The sequence below is a fragment of the Marmota monax genome, unplaced genomic scaffold, assembly GCF_021218885.2.
Source record: "Marmota monax isolate L192 unplaced genomic scaffold, Marmota_monax_Labrador192_F-V1.1 WCK01_AAM20220418_F8-fsc00016, whole genome shotgun sequence".
Lineage (NCBI taxonomy): Eukaryota > Metazoa > Chordata > Mammalia > Rodentia > Sciuridae > Marmota > Marmota monax.
The window spans coordinates 9439042-9444447 of NW_026695209.1; the positions used below are offsets into that span (position 1 = coordinate 9439042).

At 33.9% G+C, this 5406-nt stretch overlaps 1 non-coding gene across 1 annotated transcript; it reads right to left on the reverse strand.

Moving 5' to 3' along the window:
* Positions 1 to 1687: 1687 nt before the first annotated feature.
* On the reverse strand, positions 1688 to 1794 carry LOC124083814 (U6 spliceosomal RNA). The gene has a single exon (XR_006848919.1). It is a non-coding gene; the product is annotated as a U6 spliceosomal RNA (small nuclear RNA).
* Positions 1795 to 5406: the final 3612 nt, after the last annotated feature.

Consider the following 5406-nt stretch of genomic DNA (forward strand, 5'->3'; position numbering starts at 1 on the left):
AATACCAGATGTGAGAAGAGAGAGAAAATAAAGAGTACAAAATTTATTGGCCTATGACATGATGCAATCTACTGTGATTCACCCAAACCTTTACCAACCAATGAAAAGAAACTAGCCTGGGAGAGCAGATGAAAAGCAAATGAACTTTTTCTTTTTTTTTTTTTTCCTGCCGGATTCATATCAGGCAGTTAACTTATCAATTTTCCTAATAACTTTGCAGAGTTGGATAGGGAAATCTGTGAAAAGATCATTTTATTGTCTAGACCAAGAGTTAAATCACAATGAGTGATACAAATTAAAGTTTGATGAAACAATGACGTTTTTTTTTTTTTTGGTAAGTTGTAAGTTTATTTTGTTAAACATTTAAGAATAAGTATTAAATGTTTCAGTGCTTATTGAAAAATATATGAAAAACCTATAAATAATTCACTGAGTCTTAAATTTAGTCATCAAACTTTGAATAAGTTAAATTAAAATAATCAAACTATTGTCCAAGAAAGAATGTATTTTGGACTTTTTTGTTACAGTTTATTGTAAAGACAATAGAGGATCCATGGATCAAAAATGGGATTGTGTCTTTTCTACCACTACTCATTCCTGATTTCCTTCTACACCTTCTCTTCCCCAGAAAGAGTTTATTTCAATGAGGTAAACAGGGCCAGATCATTCAGGCCTATTGGCTTAACATATGTGAAAATATCATTGCATCAAGTAGAAATGAAATATCTCTATAATAACTTAAATATAACATACAATTTGGAATACCTTTAAGTTTCCAGAACTTAAGTTATTTCAGCATGCCACACTCTGGTTAGCATCCTCATCTTGCCATCTCTGGTTACCTATAATGCAAAGGCTGACTGAATTTGGGCTATCACACCTCTTCAGTTGTTCCCTCAATATTTATCCAGCACTCACTACTAAAAGAATTGCAAACTCTTCTATAGGTAAAACTATGAAGCCTTTTGGATGAATTCATGATTTCTGTCATCACTCTCAACATACTGGTTTATCTTATCCACTAGACTTTAAAACCCTTGCAATCAATTACCAAATTTTATCCTCAATCAGATGTACACTTCTGGCACAGGTGATACCAAGTAATATGTGTTCCACAGCATTTGCTATGAATGGAAGGACACCTTGACAAATGAGGGGGATTGTTGACAGGAATTAGAAATTGTCTGATATTATAAGAGTATAAATTTGTTAGTTTTCCCCATGAAGATTGTTTTCAGTACACCTTTACTTCCTGCTGCCATTTTGTGCTTTTTGTATTCTGACTTCTATTGGATTTAAAAGGAAAGCAAACAGAAACCTCAATCATTTATAAGAACAAATGAATTTTTCAAATGTGATCATTTCTGATTTTCAATGACTAGGCCAAGTACTGAATAAAAACTATCAGAACAGTTAACTACATAATATATGTAGTCACTGTTTTTTTTTAAACAAAATATTTTTTGTACATGTTAATCCTCAGATATTTAAAATTAGAATTCAAGGAACTTGACAACTGCTATTCAGAACATTTATGAAATTGCATTACTATCTTTGTTTTTTGTTTTTTTAGTAGTTGATGAAAATAAGGGAGAAAAATCTATTTTAGTTTTCACTAGTAAATATCAAAAAGGGTCCATAAATGAGATTAAATTTATTAAAATAGTCCTAAAAAATAAAAGAATAAAAAACCGTGGAACACGTCACGAATTTGCATGCCAACCTTGCGCAGGGTCCAGGCTAATCTTCTCTGTATCATTCCAATTTTAGAATGTGTGCTGCAAAAGTGAGTACTCACTCCGTTTTTAAGAAGATGATTTAGTATATAAATACAGACCTTCAAAATAGCATGATTAGAAGAAATGTCACGCATAGGGTCAGGGCTGGAGGTGAGATTAGGAAAGGATATAGGTGCCCAGTTGTAGTAGTCAAATTCTATAAACAGAAACAATACTCTGTGTGTGTGTGTGTGTGTGTGTGTTTAAACAGATGTAAGGCATTACATTATACAGTCTGTCAAGGCCAAACTTTTCACTATGCCTCAGCAAGCTGGAGACCCAGTGATAAGCTGCATATAGTTCAATACTGTCTATTTGCTACAGAATTCCTCTTGTGAAGAAGAGGTCAAACTTTTGTTCTACCCAGGCCTTCAACTGATTGGACCAGGTTCAACCACATTATAGAGGTAATTTTCTTTCCTTAAAGTTCATTGATTTAAATATAAACCCTATGCAAAATACTTTCACAAATATATCAAAAATAACATTGGTCCATGTAACTGGAAACTGTGGCCCAGTTAACCTGATGAATAAAATTGACCATCACACTGGAAGACAATATTAATATGCACAATTGTGCTTTAAGAATAATTGGATTTTGCAAAGACAGAGATTCTAAGACTTGCATTTTAGAAAAGCCTTCTTGGTAACAAAAATGAAGGACAGGATACAGAAGGAAATCTTGAAATTAAATAAAATATAATGGCTTTAATCAAAAGAGAACACAACAAATACACTGAAGTAGGGTTGATTGGTGGGGGTAGTGGGCAAATGAAGAGGTAAGAAAGGAGAGAGCTATTTAGCATATTTATAGAAAAATGGGGAATATTTAAATAAGGGAAAGAAGCAACTGGGAAGAATTTGATATGTATTGAGAAACTGGAGTTAAAGTTGTTCTCAAAAAGTTAAGTAAAGGAAGGAGGTTTTATGACACATTCTGAGCTCATTGTCACTTATATTTAAACCTCAGCAAATTTTGTACATGATCTAATTTAAGAGAAAGATGAACAGTAAATTTGACTAGGGGCAAGCCAAGTGGTTGGGTACAATACCTAGAAATAAAAAGTAATCATGAAAAAATTGGCCACTTATAATATGTAGACAATTTATATTCCTCTCAAAGATTAAAATTAACTAATTAGAGCAATTTTCAACCATTCTTCCTGAACTGAAAGGGTCTTTGTTCTGATCTTCCAAAAGATAATACAGTCTAGCCTTTATAGCTGTCTAAAATATAGTGGAGGGTTATTTTTAGTCAACACATTAGACACATTGCTGTAGTCTGCATTTCTCATCAAAGAATATGAATAGGCAGTAAATGCAAAGTACAAAAACTGCCATGAAAAAGAAGATTAATAAGGAAGGGTTGTCATTTACTTTCAAATCCACATGGCTCATTTTAGATGGAGCTCCAAAGTATTGGCTTCCCAGTACTTGAATCAGACAAGGGAGTACATATTCTTATGCTACCCTTTTAAAAAACTTTTCTATTTAGTTATACATTTTATTTTATTCTAATGTTGTTACTTCATAAAAACCTATAAATACTAAGCATGATAAGCATATACAATGAACTCATTCTGAATTCTGTATTTTGGAAGGCAATTTAAAATTACTTTTAACAGTATCAGCTTGTGAAAAACTAAAACATGATGTCATACCAAGATTATGTGATTCTTTAAAATTAAATTTGGAAAATTTCTGAACTTTAGTCCTCTACCACAGTGACTGTGAGCAACAAAGACCTGGGACACTGGAAGAAAGTTTGGTTTGGTTATTGAACTAACTTGGTTTAAAGAAAAAAAATCTGTTTAATTTTAAGATTCAATACTTAGAGAATATTAGATTAATACTGTTTGTTTTCAAATGATCACATGTGATCTTCCAAATTGCAATGGCCAAGAAGGAAGCTCCTCTGAAAGACTAGGTGGCTACTCTCTTTAAAACTCATGATATCTATGTTTATTTGAGCCTCCCACTATTGCTTCCTTGCTTTGTTATCTGCCCAGAGAAACCTTAGCAAAGTTTTGCATTGTTTTTATGGAAAAAGAACCATGCTATTATTTCCATTGCACCACAGACTTATGTATTACCCATCCCCCCCCCCCCATACCATTTGATTGATAATGAGCTTGCATGATGACAGTGAGCCTGGATGACTGACAGCAAGGAGCCTGCATGCTGTCCTGGATTCCCAGTGACTTTGGAGAGGCCAATTTGTAATCTATGCTTGTGGTTAGGGGAGAACACTCCAAGTGAAGCTGGAGGAGCCAGAGGATAAATTCTTCCTTACTCCCCTTAGACTGATCATTCTGAAATGCAGTTCAGATGCTCCCATTAAGTCTTATCCTGGTCAGAACAAACAGTTCTGCTTACTCTAAATCTTCAGTGGGATGGTAATACTTCTAGCAGTGCTTTCTCGCTCCCTTTCCTGCATCTCTCCCCTTCTGGGATCATGGAGGGCTTTAACACATAAGCTTTGCTTCAGGTTCTGTTTGCCTAGGGAACCCTGACAAGGACCAAGAGATGAGCAACTTTAAGTACCCTGGGTGCAGTATTTGCTTCCGATATTACATACATATGTGCTTAGGTCTCTGTTCAGCTTATCGAAAATTACTCCTCCAGCTATAAGGCTTGGAAGGGCTAAAATCCAAACTGAATCTTTTTAGAATGTCAGATTTCAAAATCACTTGAAATAATAGCTTCCCCAAGATCATGTAAAATTTAGGCTATTGATTCAGTTAGAAGGGGAGAATAGAATGTGTGTCTAGAAACGACTGAAAGATTCACAGGGAGACCAAGCGACCCCCTGCAGTGAGCTTTTCTAACCAGGTGAAATAGCCTGTCCCCGGTCTAGGGAAGCCCTCCTTCCTTTTAACACCCCTTAGTGATTTCACAAATGGGGACTCAACAGGGTTTCTTTGCAAAGGGAAGATAGAATGTAAGATTCTTTGTGACTCATTTGAATATTCATCAGAACTCTCTCATGCACTATTCCATAGAATCATTTGTGTGCACTTCAGTTGAAGTAAAACCCTTCTCTAAATGAGAGCTCAGTGAAGGTGACAGAAATGAGAATTGAGTCATGGAAAGGGAAGTAAGACAACTGGCTATTCAAGCTGAGATATTTTCAAGAGTATGAGAAGATAACCAAAATAATTCAAGTTACATCATCTCTGAATGACATTTGTTCATTGAAATTTTGTTTATATTATTGGGTGGATAGCAGAGCACTGCTCAAAAATTACCTTAAAAATAAAATTTCTTCCTGTAAACAATACATATACACATACCAAGACATACACCCTCTTATTAAAATGATATTAAATCCTTCTTTATATCAAGTATGTGAACACTGAAAATAGTATTTTGGCATTTGCTCCTAGTAATATAAAATTCAATTACCTATGAATGACTATAATAATATAACATTGTAGTTATGAGTTCTAAAGATCATTTTTGATAAGTTATTATTTAAATGTATTCATAAAATACCAATGATTCTTTTGAAAGAGGCATTTCATTAGAGTAGATTAATTTGAAATTTCATAAATTATTCTAAATATTCTGTATAATTTTTAACCAAGAAATGCTCATTTTACAAGTGCAGAAGTAGAAAAATACATGG